Source organism: Pistacia vera, unplaced genomic scaffold (genome assembly GCF_008641045.1).
Source record: "Pistacia vera cultivar Batoury unplaced genomic scaffold, PisVer_v2 Contig562, whole genome shotgun sequence".
NCBI lineage: Eukaryota > Viridiplantae > Streptophyta > Magnoliopsida > Sapindales > Anacardiaceae > Pistacia > Pistacia vera.
The window spans coordinates 79,002-94,490 of NW_022196404.1; the positions used below are offsets into that span (position 1 = coordinate 79,002).

Here is a 15,489-nt window from a genome sequence, read left to right on the forward strand (position 1 = left end):
TCTCCCCGTCACTTTCTTCTTTCTTCTATGCCTTTCCCCTTTTTCCAATATCTTTCTTCTCTTTTCTCTTTCTTCTTCCTTCCTCTTACTCTTTGTCTCCTCTTTTCTTTCTTCTAATCTTCTTCGTCTCCTCCTCTTTCTACTAATCTTCTTCTTTCCTCTACTCTTCTATGTCTCCTCTTCTTTTTCTTCTTCTTTCCACTCCCCTTACTTCTCCTTCTTCTTTATATGGTAAATTTTAGAGTAAGCAAAGAAGAATAGAAGATGAAAATGGAAGATACAATTTGGTCTAGATGAAAATGGCAATGTTCAAAAAACCAGACAGGACTATGACCCATTCAAGGGTCTAGTTTCCGGTTTGATGGTTGGATCGGTCGGTTGAACTGTATTTTGTAAAATTATTTTTACTCCCTAAATGTTTGAAATTCATCAAAAACACTCCTCTAATACTCCCTTAAGGTTTGAAATCTATCCAAAACACCCCTATCGCGTGAAAAGACTGGTAATGGTGGTGGTAGCGACTATCGACGACCAATCAAAGTTTGGAATCATGGGGCTTTTGATGTATAATTGCTGACGAATCTGATGGTGGTGCTAGGGAGTTCCATCGGTGCTGGAACTCGTTGAAATCAAGAAAGAAGTCTGAGGGTCGCGTGAACTTTAGGTGGACGGTGAGCAACGAAGGATGGACGATGGGCACTGAAAATGGTTGGACTTTGTCGTGGAGATGTTGTCAAGTCTAATAGTGGTGTTTTCTCCCTCGAACGATGCCAGAATTCGGCGGGATTAAGTTGCGATTGGACAGCGATTCAGTACTATTTGGACGGTCCAACCACGGCTCAATCTTGTTTGATTGAAAATAGCGGTTTTCAGAGGATACCAAACCGGATATGCCGCCAGCTACCGGTCAAACTGGTTCGATTGGACGGTTTGGTCCCGTTTTCAGAACATTAGAAAATGGTATTAAAATGAAATGAAGAATGCTTGCTGGCTCAATGAAATAGAGAATAAAATTGTGTTGCAAATTTGGTTTAGGAATTAGGGATCAGATTAACCCTTAAACAGTGAACATTTTAAGCTCTAAACCGATCAGACCGACTGTTTTTACTGTTCTGCCAATCTATTACCAGTCCAAAGCGGGTTTATGTTATTTTCGGTTTTTATGTTAACTCGGATAGAAGTTAAGGCCGGGTCCCAGTCTAATCGGTCGAACTGGTTGGTCTAGTCCAGGTTTTAAAACAGAGGTTGTGAGTTGATTGGTTAACTCAGTTAAATATACGGTTTTATAATGATAAATAACTTTAAAATTTAGCAAACACACTCTTGATAAGATATCCATTAGTAAGTTTGAATTCTATCAAACACACTCTTGTGGCAGTTAGGTTGTTGATTTTTTCGGCCAAATTTTGACTGATTCTAGTGTAAACAAATTCAATCCAACACCACCACTTGAACCACCATCCTCTATTCTGGAAAACCCCTAGAACCCTGACACTTGGTAGGCCCCTGTTGGCCGGTTGTGACTTGCGTATACTGTCGCAATCGGGTTGATTTTTCGACGTAAAAAATATAATCAAACACCACCCTTTGAACCACCAACCTCCACTCTATGAAACCCTTCCTGACACTCAATAACCTTTCATTTGTCAACGGTCAGATTAGAGATTATGTAAGTAATTAAGACCATCTCCAAACCATTGCACTAAATTGGTGTAATTTTTTATGCGAAACATTAATGCATCTCTAACCCATTGCACAAGATATTACATCAAAACGAATATTCTTTAAAATATTATATTTCTTTTTATTTTATTGTAATAACTAGCAATTAATCTATTTCACTCATTATGTTTGTATATATTAATTAAATATTGATAATGATATTTTTATTAAATAATAATTACTTTAAAAATTATACTAATTTAATAAAATTATACATTTATTTAATCAAACAAATAAACATACATTTAATATAGAAAAACATTACATCTAATATAAAATGATACCCCAAAAAAAAAAAAAAAAAACTCTAATTCTTTCTAATATTTTGACGATTTTACAAGATCCAGAACTAATATACCGAAATACTAAATTGTTATTTTAGTTTATGTTGTATTTTATTTTTATTTTAATATTTTTAAATTAGTATTAATTTTATTTTGAATTATTGTAACTTAATATTTACATTAAATAAAGTTTTGTTTTCAATTTTGCATCACTTTTTTGAATTATATTATTATTATGAATTTATTATTATAAACATTAATATAAATAATAATCAAATTAACTTAAATCTAAATAACGAAATTTAAATAATTAAAAAAAATTTACTGTATAAATAGTGCCACGCTAATTTGAGGCGGATAAATAATATGGCACTGGTGTGTAGTGTTCATCTCCACCAAATTGGTGCTGAAAATGGCGCTTCAATAGAGCAGCAATTTCACGCTATTTTGGTGTTTTTTACACTAAAATAGCCGTGGGTCGGAGATGCCTTAAAAGCGGTAACCGAGTCTCAGTCGAACCGGTTAATCCGGTCCGGTATTACTGATTAAAGTTGCCTTGGGAACGGCCAAAGAATAAAAGAACACTTGCTGCAGCTTTTTCGAGGGATAAAAAAACGAAAATGGCAAATCAAAACCGTAAACAGGCCCAAAACACGAACTCTTCCCTCCACTTTGTTTCCCCCGGTCCGTTGACATCACCACTCTGTCTGGGATGGAAGGCCTACGACGTTACCAAAACGACACCATTCATCCTGACCGTAACCCACCTGATTCTTCTTCCACCATCCCTCCCACTAACTTATCGATCGAAGAATCCATAGATCAAAAGCCAACGCCTCATATCTGAACACCCTGTCATCATCTTCAGTCAATCTTCCTGCTGCATGTGCCACGTCACGAGAAAACTACTCCTCACCATCGGATTTCACCCCCCCGTCATCGAACTCGGTGGACATGAGATCTCTGCTCTTCCTCCCACCTCCTCTCATGATAAAGATGACTCTCTTCGTAATCCTGCAGCGCCTGCCGTTTTCATTGGCGGCACCTGCGTTGGTGGCCTTGAATCTCTAGTTGGCCCTCCATCTCAGTGGCCACCTCGTGCCTGAGCTCGGAAGTTGGCGCTCTTTGGGTTAATGATTATCTTTGTTTTTGGGTTTAATGGTCAAATACTGAAAAGAAGTTGAAGTTGTAGAAGAAATCTAAAAGTGATGTGGTTGAGAATTTTAGGTTGTAGAGTAAGCAGTTGTCGGTGTTTTTATGGGTTTTGCATCTCATTATTTTTTATGTTGGAGAAAAGTATCATAATTATAGCTTGTTTTCTTTGAGCTTGACTCATTCGACAATATGCATAGGTAGAACGCATTGGTGTCATTTTTGTATGTTGGTGCAGGAATACACATTCTAAAAACGCTTAAATCTAACTAGAGTTTTAGTTTATAATTTAGGTCCGCACTTACAAATTTTTATATGTTGTTCTTTTCAGATACATGTTTTGTATGTGTAATTATTATTATTGAATTAATTTTAGATCCTAAATCTGACATGTTTGACTGTAAATAATTTAAATTGTTCCTGCTGCTGAGAGTGGATTCATCTAAATGTGATTGAAGGACAGTAGATATGGGTTCATAAAACAGTACAGTTTTTCTTTTGTTAGTCTTAATGGGTGCAAGAAACTGTAATAGGATTTTAGCTATTTGGATAAAATCTTGAAGACAATGCGTCTGGGGAAACGGGAGTCCTATATGGAAGGGCAAGAAACTGGAATCTAAAGTTTCGGTCGAGATCCAAACAGATCATTGATCATGAAGATGCTGAACAGGTACATCAGTCAACCTAAATGACAAAATATGCATAATCAACGCTAATAATCTGATAAAATAAATTCTATGTTGTGCATTTACAGTTATTATTAACTTCAAGTACATGTTGGTTTTTGAATTAATCCGTGAATTTTTGTTTTATTTTCAGCGCGCTCTATCTAGAGAGTTTTAAAGGTGAAAAATTTATAGTTGTGGGAAAGTGGAGTAGTAACCTTTTTAGTGAATTTATGACCTATGAGTACTTTAGTAATAGCATTTTCTGATTTAAAAAACTTGACTCTGTTTACTACTGCTTAATTAGTAATGTTTAAGAAACATTTTGCAGTCTTTAATGGAAGAAATTTTGACCAAAATTTTGCCGTTTAACTTATAGTTCTAGTAATGGCGATTCAAATTTAGAAAATGGTGGACTTCAGCATCTGAAATTTCAATTACTGTAATAAAGCTTACCTGTACTCTTGTCTTTTACCCTGAGGGGAAGTTGCAGAGTGCAGTTCCATTAGGTGATGAGCCATACAAAAGAGCAGACAATTTGCTTCTTGACAGTTTTCTACATAAACTTATGTTATTTACATCACAAGGTATTCATTCTACTCGTGAAATGTTCGCAGATTATCTGTGTCTGAAGATGTGTCATTGGTCTAAACTGTGGCGTGTTGTTAAAGGTATCATGTAAAGAAACTAGAACTTTTATCTTCTCTTCCTCTTTAATTTACTACACTTACAAATTGGGATGCAAAGTTTTACACCGTTATTATCCATTAAAAATTAAAAATCTTTTTATTTCAATTATTGAGGTTGTGTATCTTATATATGTGCTTTATGTGTAAATAACAGGGTTGTGTTAGGTGGTCAACACAACGTTCGTTTGCCATAACATTTTTTGTCTTGGAGGAATATCATATTTACAGTATCTATTAACTGGAGACTTCTCCTTGTATTTCCTTCTTTTTCTGAGATCTTGTCATTGATTGACATTATTATGAATTCAATTGCTCATACCATCAGCTTCATTAACCGACATAGTTATCTTTTGGAGATGTTTCTCTTTTTTTCAGTTTCTTGTTACACGGTCATACTTTCTTTGGTACTTAAGGACGAGAGCTTAATGTTGTTGCATCGGTTTTCTCTAGTCGATTCTACCATATTAGTTGTTTGCTTCGGTTTCAAAAAGGAGCCATCCCAGGATTATCATAAGCCTAGTGATCCAGATGACCTGCGTGTGCAAATTGGTGAGGACCATCGTGAAAGTTTTGTGAGTGATTTAGGCAGATCTCCTGATGACCTTGCCTCCCGTGTGTCAGAATGGATCGCTATATTCTCCGGCATGATCAACCACAAGATATCCAGGTATATGAATACATCCTCATGCAAACTTTCTTTCATGACTAAAGCACAATCAGTGTAGGGCTTTAAATATAATAGACGACTTGCCTGGAGAGTGACCTATATCCTTGTCAGATAATTTTAATAATTTATGAGAAAACATTTTTCATTTGCCTTGATTACTAAACGCATGTAATTGATGTTTTGTTTTGATATTGAGCTTTAACAGTTCCACTAAGTGAAATATAAATTTATTTTTATGCATTAATGTGTGATTCAAACGTTAAAACCTTTTGTTATAATTATCATTTGACCTTGTGTAGAGTTGTAGATAATCATGCAAAATCTTACAGATATTGCATGATTAAGTGAATAAATCTATAATAGGATATTAGGATTGGAATCAATACATAATAGGAACAAATCTGTAAAATAGGAAGTCAGATTTTTTATTTCCTAGATTAGATTATTATTTTCTAGATTAGTTCTTTATTTTCCTATATATTGATGTATAATTTGTCAATGCGATACATAAGAAAATTACAATCAGTTCTCTGTTTGTAACATGGTATCAGAGCCATTAAGCTATGTTCCGTAATTTTTGACATTACCAAACACATGTCTTATTCCTCACCTCCAAATGGTCATTGTTTGGTGCCACAGATCATATGACAGGTAATCTAGTTCTTTTCATCATATCAGTCACAAATCCTCGTCTAATGTACTTTACTGATGGGTCAACTTCTTGTGTTCTTAGGTCTAGGTTGTTACCCCTACTCCGTTAATTCTATCCTCTGTATTGAGTCTACCACAGTTCGCTTTTATTTAATTTCTGTGAGTAAACTCACTTGCGCTCTTAAATGTTGCATCTATTTTTCCTGATCATTGCCTGTTTAGGATCTTACGACGGACAGATTATGGTAAAGGACATGAATCTAGAGGGCTTTACATCCTTGACACACAGGTGCCCAGAACCATTGCATGTTCCAGTATTTCGACCCCTTTTGAGGAGCATTGTCGGTTAGAATCCTTCTTTACCATTGTTAAAGAAACTATGTCCTCAGTTAATAAATTATCTTCGTTAGATTGTGACATGTCAATTGCCAAACACCACCGTCTTTCTTCAAGTCCAAGAGTATTAAACGGGCTAGGGTCTTTTGAATTAGTCATTCAGATGTTTGGGGTCCGTGTTCTATTGTGTCTAAACTTGGATTTAAATATTTTGTACCTTTGTTGATGACAAACTCGTGTAACTTGGGTTATTAATGAAGAATCGTTCTGAGTTGTTTTCTCATTTTTGTGCCTTTTGTGCTGAAGTTAAAACTCAATTATACTTCTGTCCAGACATTAAGAAGGATAATGCCAAAGAGTATTTCTCGAGGTTCTTTTCAGTCTTATATGCGCCAGCATGACATTTCATCAATCCTCTTGTGTTGACACACCATCCCAAAATGGAGTAGCCGAGAGGAAAAATAGGCACTTCTTGAAACCGCTCGAGCCTTATTATTTCAAATGCAAGTTCCTAAACAGTTTTGGGCCGATGCAGTTTCACGGCCTGTTTTCTAATTAACCGCATGCCTTCCTCTATTTGAATGGTTCACTCCTTACAGTGTTCTCTTCCCGTCTATGTTTCCTATTGCCCCAAAGATATTTGGGTACTTGTTTGTTCGTGATGTTCGACCCCAAGTAACCAAGTTAGATCCCAAATCTCTAAATGTGTTTTTTAGGTACTCTCGTCTTCAGAAGGGATATCGATGTTATTGTCCTGGTCTTATAGATAATCTTGTGTCACCTGATGTTACTTTCTTAGAAAACACCCATTTTTTCCACTTCGTCTACCTATACACGTCAGGGGGAGGACGATGACTTACTAATCTATACGTCACGTCACACCTGAGTTTTCCCACATACTGTTCCTCCTCCGGCACCACCACTGTCCGTCCACCACCTCCAATTCGCATTGTCTATTCTCGTCGACAGGAACCTCTTGTACCAGTCCCTTCGTCGTTAGACCCAGTCCCCAGTGATCCGAATACCTGTGTTCCTCGTCAAGAAGACACTCAGACTCATGTCCTACCCAAGACTCTTCGTCGTTGGATCCAACCTTGAGTGATCTTGATCTTCCTATTGCTTCGGAAACTCTGTCTCCCTTCTTGAACTGTCCGTGAAGCCTTATCTCATCTGGGTGGCGTGATGTATGATGAAGAGATGACTGCTTAGATGTAATGGTACTTGGAACTTGGTTGACTTACCTATGGAAAGAAGCCTTTGGAGCAAATGGGTGTTTGCTGTTAAAGTAATCCTGAGGGTCAGTGGCTCGGCTTAAAGCTCGTCTTGTAGCTAAAGGCTATGCTCAAACTTATGGAGTGAATTATCTGACACTTTTTCCCCTATGGCTAAATTGACTTCGTTCGCTTATTTATCTCTATGGCCGTACTCATTCTTGGCCATTACATCAGTTGGACATAAAAAATGTTTTTTTATTGGTGACTTTCAGGAAGAGTCTATATGGAGAACCACCTGGATGTGTGTGCTCAGGGGGAGTGGGAAAGTTTGTCATCTCGCAAATCGTTGTATGGTTTGAAACAGAGTCCACGTGCTTGGTTTGGAAAGTTCAGTGAGGTAGTTGCAAAGTTCGGAATGACAAAGAGCAAGTCTGATCACTCAGTCTTTTACAAACAATCAGAGTTGGCATTATTCTTCTTGTTGTTATGTTGACGACATTATCATCACTGGGAGTGACACTACAGGGATTGCATTACTTAAGTTTTCTCACACTCAGTTTCATACAAAAGATTAGGAATGTTGAAGTATTTTTTAGGGGTTAAGGTAACAAGGAGCAAGAAAGGCATCTTCCCTCTCAGAGGAAATATGTACTTGACTTATAACTGAGACAGGAAAATTGAGTGCTAAGCATGTGTACGCCAGTTTCTTAATTTGCAACTTACCAAAGATGGTGAACTATTTGAAGATCCTGAGAGGTATAGAAGACTGGTTGGAAAGTTGAACTATCTAACAATCACTCGTCCTGATATTGCGTACTCTGTTAGTGTAGTAAGTCAATTCATGTCTTCTCCTACTGTTGATTATTGGTCAGCGTGAGACATATTCGTGTTATCTGAAAGGAGCCCAGGACGTGGTATTTTGTATGGAAATCATGGAAATAATAATTGAGTGCTTCTCTGATGCAGATTGGGCGGGTTCCAAGATAGATAGGAGATCCACTACGGGCTATTGTGTTTTATTAGTGGAAATTTGGTCTCATGGAAAAGTAAGAAGCAAACTGTTGGTCCCGATCAGTGCAGAATCGGAATATAGGGCTATGGCCCAGTCTGTGTTGAAGTAATATGGATATATCAGTTTTGACTGAAGTTGGTCTTATGGCCTCTTTGCCAGCAAAATTGTGGTGTGATAACCAAGCCGCTCTGCATATTGCTTTAATCCCGTATTTCATGAACGAACTAAGCACATTGAAATTGACTGTCATTCATTCGTGAGAAAATACGCAAGGTTTAATTTCTACGGATATTGAAGACTGGAGAGCAACTAGGAGATGTTTTCACTAAAGCTTGAATGGGGTTTGGATTGATTATATTGTAACAAGCTGGGCATGATTAACTTATGCTCCATCTTGAGGGGAGTGTTGTAGATTGTTGTAGATAATCATGCAAATTTACAGATTATTGCATGATTAGTGAATAAATCTATAATAGGATATAGGATTGTAATCAACATAATAGGAACAAATTGTAAATAGGAAGTCAGATTTTTTATTCCTAGATTAGATATTTATTTCCTAGATTAGTTCTTTATTTTCTATATAGATGTATAATTTGTCAATGCAATACATAAGAAAATTACAATACGTTCTCTGTTTGTAACAGACCTAAAAGGTAAGCTTAGGTCAAACGGTAATGTATTAGTGAGAACGTACATATAGTAGAAAATTTACTATATTATAGCATCGATTTGGGATATCAAAACAAGGAGCTTACTTATTCTTCTTTTGTCTTTACCTTGCAGGAGGGGGATGAAGATGAGGTTTGTTGTTGGAGTCTTAAACTAGAAAGTGACGAAAATTTACAATTATTATAGCATTCGATTTGGGATATCAAAACAAGGAGCTTAATTATTCTTTTGTCTTTACTTTGCAGGGGGGGATGAAGATGAGGTTTGTTGTTGAATACTTAAACTAGAAAGTGTAATTATTATGCTTTTTTCCAATGATTAATTAATTTTATATGCCTAAATGTGCATGTTTGACTGTAAATTAATTTAAATTGTTCCTGCTGCTGAGAGTGGATTCACCTATGTTCTGAGCTATGTTTCCCCTGTCTGTGATTAAACACAGTAGATATGGATTCATAAAATATGGACAATGGACAATTTCTTCTTTGTTATCTTAATGGGTGCAAGAAACGTAATAGGATTTAAGGGGGAGCTGTTCGGATAAAAATCTTGAAGAGAATGCGTCTGGGGAAACGAGAGTCCTGTATGGAAGGGCAAAAAACCAGAATCTAAGGTTTCGGTCGAGATCCAAACAGGTCATTGATCATGAAGATGCTGAACTGGTACATCAGTCAACCTAAAATGACGAAATATGCTATAATCAACACTAATAATCTGATAAAAAATTCTATGTGTGCATTTACAGTAACTTTTCCAGTGAATTTATGACCTATGAGTACTTTAGTAATAGCATTTTCTGATTTTAAAAGAAGATTGACTCTGTTTACTACGCTTAATCAGTGATGTTAAGATAACTTTTGCAGTCTTTAATGGAAGAAAATTTGTCGTTAACTTAAATAGTATTAGTGGAGTGGCGATTCAAATTTGAAATGGTGGACTTCAGCATCTGATAAATTACAATTATTGTAATAAAAGCTTACCTTTACTCGTCTTTTACCTGCAGGAAAGTTGCAGAGTGCAGTTCCATTAGGTGTGAGCCACTACTAAAAGAACAGACAATTTGCTTCTTTGACAGTTTTCTACATAAACATATGTTTGTTACATCATAAGGATATCATTTCTACTCGTGAAATGTTTGCAGATTTATCTGTGTCTGAAGATGTGTCAATACGGTCTACACTGTGGGTGTTGTTAAAGGCTATCTTGTACAGAAACTGGACCTTTTATCTTCTTCCTCTTTAATTTACTATACTTACAAATGGGATACAAAGTTTTACACCTTGTATTACCCTTTAAAAATAAAAGACCTTTTTATTCAATTATCTGAGGATGTGTGTCATATATATATGCTTTTTTTCTTAATTACAGGGGTTTTGTTTAGGTGGTCAACACCTTCTTCGTTCTTCATAGGTTTGCTGTCTTCGAGGCCATATATGTTATACTAACTATTAATTGGAGATGGGTTATTGAACCTATTAATGGAGACTGGACTCATATTTATTCTTTTGCTCAGTTCATGACATTGATTGGCATGATTAAGACATCAAGGCTTTTACCATGAGCTCCATTAACCGACTAGTGATCTTCTGGAGATGTACCTCTTCCTTTTTGTTCATCTCCTTGTTTTATACTCGTGTCTTTTTTTGGTACCTGAGACAAGGAGTTAATTATTGAAGCATCGGTTCTCCGAATAGTCTGCTATACCACATTAGTGTGTTTTGCTCAGTTTCAAAAGGAGCCATCCAGGGAGCCTAGTGAGCCAAATGACCTGCGTGTGCAAATTGATGAGGACCCTCATGAAGTTTTCAGAGTGATTCCGCAGATCAACTGATGACCTTGCCTCCCGTGTGTCAAAAATGATTCGTCATATTCTCCGGCATGATCAACCACAAGATATCCAGGTATATAAATTCATCTCTTGCAAACTTCTTCATGACTAAAGCGCAATCAGTGTAGGGCTTCAAATATAATAACAACTTGCCTGGAGAGTGACCCATATTTTTTCTAGATAAATTCTCTAATAATTTAGGAGAAAACGTTTTTGATTTGCCTTGATTACTAAATACGCATGATAACAGTTCCACTCAAGTGAAATGTAAATTTATTTTTTATGCATTAATGTATGATTTCGACTTTATAAAACCTTTTTATGTTTAATATCAATTGACCTGAAGGGTAAGCTTTAGGTCAACAGTAATAATATAGTGAGAACGTACGTATAGTAGAAAATTTATATATTATAGCATTCGATTTGGGATATCAAAACAAGGAGCTACTTATTTTCTTTTGTCTTTATCTTGCAGGGGGACGATGAGGATAACAAGCACTCACTTGTGTATATCTCTACCATAAATATAAGAAATTGCTCTTGCAATATTATTTTTATTTTAGAGATAATATCATCTGTTTTAGAGGTATCATGTGTATTGGATATCACTGGGAAAGGCAAGCTTGTTTTCATTGGGGCTGCATTGGTCTTGGCAGTGTTTGTCTTTTTCGCAACATTATTGGTTTATTGGAAGGGAAGATCCATCAGATTACCAGATGAGAAACCAATTTTGAACTTAAGCTTTTAATTTCTGGGACCCAATTATTTACAACACTACTTCACCTTATTTTATTACTGAAGGTGATGACAAGTATTTTATACCATTAGTGCCGCTGCTTTTGCTGGTTTTCGTGCTTTCTCTGCCTACTCTGCCTTCAGAAGAAGCATGAAAATGTTTTCATAATGCGGCTGAGCCACCAGCTGAAAATCAAGTCAACCAGCATGAAAATGGTTTCATAATGCGGCTGAGCCACCGGCTGAAAATCAAGTCAACCAGCATGAAATGGTATTCCTAATGCGGCTGAGCCCAGCTGAAAATCAAGTAACAGCATGAAAATGGTATTCCTTATGCGGCTGAGCCACCAGCTGAAAATCAAGTCAACCAGCATGAAAATGATATTACTAATGCGTCTGAGCTACCAGCTGAAAATCAAGTCAACCAGCATGAAAATGGTAATCATAATGTGGCGAGCCACAGCTGAAAATCAAGTCAACCAGCATGAAAATGGTATTCATAATGAGGCTGAGCCACCGGCTGAAAGTCAAGCCAACCAGCATGAAAATGGTATTCATAATGCAGCTGAGCCGCCAGCTGAAAATCAAGTCAACCAGCGTGATGGATCACGAAATATTTGGTGCGAAGCTTGATTGACTTGGGTTGTTTCCTCTCCATTTTAATGAGTCCTACGTACTTTGTTAGATCAAGGAAAAAATGGATATATGCACAACCATGAATATCTGGTTTTGAAGTTAATACAATATGCATCTTAAATTAAGATGAACACAAATGATGTGGGTGCGTCGAGTCCACTAAGTATTGTTTTGGGTTTGTTAGATGTCAAAATTTTTCAGTCCCCTGTTCTAAATTTTTTTACCGAATTATGAAATAGAGAGAATTTTATTGAATAAGAGCAAATTAGGACAGTGCTAGAGGCATCCCCTTGTTGAAATTATTACATGAACAAAGACTTTTACTTGGTCTGCAAGTTACATGCAAATATTTGATAAGGGTAAATATCTACTTCCAGGTAATATGACAGTGACAGAGGAAGCATTTGAACATGGTGATTGATTTGCAATGGTTACCTGCTATGAACAACTTTTAGGAAACTGAGGGATGAATGTTTCAAGCTGTGAAAGAGTGTGGGGAGACAGGCCCAGATGGGATGTACTCACCTTGACATTTCAATGAAGCTCATTACTTTGCTTGAAGATAATTCCTTGGGGGTGAGGGCCATTTGCATTGTATTTATTTACGTATCTCTCTTTCCTTTGTTAATGATCTTCTTATCTCTTAATTTGATATGGTGAACTTGAAAACCAGTAATGCTTTCTTCCTACTACCTGATTCCTCTGTGAAAATACAAAAGATAAAAGTTAACAACATCATTGTAGTGACAACATTAAAAAAGAAATCCTAATATGTTGTTCACGTGTCAAGAGGAGAGTGAGAGAAATGAGGAAGAGTATTACTAGTATTCCTTTATATTGTTGCCATTGCCTTTCTGGGGGAGCCATGAAATGTCTATAGCTTTAGTTATCGGGAGCCATTCTGGTCTTCTTTTCATTGAAACACCAATGCAGGTTTTGTAATGAGAATTTAGAAAGCAAGAAAAAGAGGCTAAATTTTCTTAATGTTTTTCTTAGCAAACAAACGCTAAGCAACTGTAGACTCAGACTGGAATGGGTTTTTATCCATTGATGGATTTGATCAATTTGATTTTACTAGCTTCATTTGGATATTGCAGTGTATTCTGCATGGTGCCAGGAAAGTATGATCCGCCAAAAGAAGTCTGTAAACGTTAGACAGGAGATGGGAATCCTGCCAAGAACCAGCGAGAAAGGATGAAAGAGCTTTATTTACATAGGAGCTGTTGAACGTGTCTCAAGATGCTGCAGAGGTGTTCGGACTTGAGAAGTGCTGAATAGATTGGTGAGGTGGCAGCTGGAAAAGAGGTATTTCAGTTACCTGTGGAATGAGTCAAGTTTCTGAAGTAGTTAAAACTAAGTGTTGCTAGAAATTAGACATTAAGATTATTAACTGCTGTTCATGTATTCGTGCAGCACTTTTTTAGTTTATTGTTTGTATATATTGCACTTTCATTCAATGAAATATGTAGATAATTTGCAGTCTATTTCTTCCTGTTTTTGCTATCATTCTGCTGTTGCTCGTGTAAAACAACAACAGTAGCAGATATTGCAAATATTCTATATGGTTTAACACCAATTATTTTTTCTTTTTACACAAACCCGGATAGGAAGACCGATTTTGTATTTAAACCCTGTTAACGTGTGACTCCGAAGTTGTATTTAAACTTGGACTGGACGGCCGGTTGGACTGGGACTCGACAACCTCTTTGGTTCGTTTCAGGGTTTTTTTTATATTTTTCAAGGTTGTAAGGACTACACGAAATTTAATAGGGGTGTTTTTGAAATATTTCAAAGATTTAGGGACTAAAATGGGGGTATTTTTGAAATAAATTAAAATTTCAGAGTCTCATGGTAATTTTGTAGGGGTAGTTTTGCAATATATTAAAATTTATAAGACTAATGTAATTTTTTAAAAATATTTTCATTGTTGACATCATATATCCAACCAGTTGGACCAGTCTACCTGTGACCCAATCATCTTGTCAGGTCTCATTACGGATTGAGTTTTAAAATAACGGGCTACAGTATTAGGGGTGTTCGATTCCGGGTATCCTGTATTTTTTGAAAGAATTGGAACCAGAATCGACAGTTCTAGACTTCTAGTTCTGGGTACCCTATAAAATTACATGGACCTCTCAAAAGTTTTTAAAATGGCAAAAAACCCTTAAAAACTTACAAATACCCCCCTCCCCCCCAATTATTTTGTAAAGATAGATTCTCAAAAGTCAAACCAACTTACTTTAAATATTATGAAATATAAATATAAATATATTCACATTACTTTTTTTATAAAAGTTTTTATTAACCCCTTACTTTTTAATTTTATTTTATATTAGTCTCGGTTCCTGGTTCCGGTTCCTAACTATAAGAATCAGAACCGCACAGTAACAATTCCAAAAAATTGGAACCTGAACTTACTCGTTGACGGCCGGTTCCGGGTAGGAATCAGAACCAAACCCCGGATACTCGCCGGTTTCGGTTCCAATCGGTTCTTTTGAACGTCCCTATCAGTAGTTGTGGTTTTCTTCTCGAATTAATTAAAAAGACTTGAGAAATTATTCTGAGATACGCAAACAGAATGAAAAATTTCTGTTCTCATCTCATGCTTTTGCAAGAGAAATTGAGCCACTTGAATGGCAAGTTGATCGCTTTCTAGACGATAAATTGGCAACCACAGAATTATAATCTGGTTACATAAGATCAATTTGCAGTATTAGTATTTGCCCAGCAAGTCAACTGGGCAAGTAACATCGACAATTTTCATCAATTTTCTTCCACCTACGATAATCTTTTCAAAGGTGCTCTCAGACACTGATGTCTGATGTTTCAGCAAGACTGGTACTTCCAACAACCGCTTTAGGAATTTGATGTTCTAAAGGAGATATCATATAGCATAGCATTACATAGATTTTCTGGTTAAGTGATAAAAGTGAGTTTGAGTAAAACGCTTGCTCAAAAGCTGGTGAGGAAAGGCTTCAGCCAAAACTAGTTAAAGGAAGGGCTTGTCAAAGCCTCCCACTTAAATCGGGTATGCATAAATGAAGAACTGAAACTAAGACCGTACGTGAATAATACTTTGCGTACTAACAGATTTTACTAACCAATGTACTAACCTTTGTTAAAATCATACATAATACTCATACTATGCGTATGATACTCATACTATGCTTTAAGTTAGTACACTGATTAATAAAATCCGTTAGTACGCATAGCATTACCCGACCGT

General features: G+C 36.3%; 1 pseudogene; it reads left to right on the forward strand.

Annotated features, from left to right (window-relative positions):
- The first annotated feature begins 2,372 nt into the window (after positions 1–2,372).
- LOC116108323 lies at positions 2,373–3,165 on the forward strand (annotated as a pseudogene).
- Positions 3,166–15,489: the final 12,324 nt, after the last annotated feature.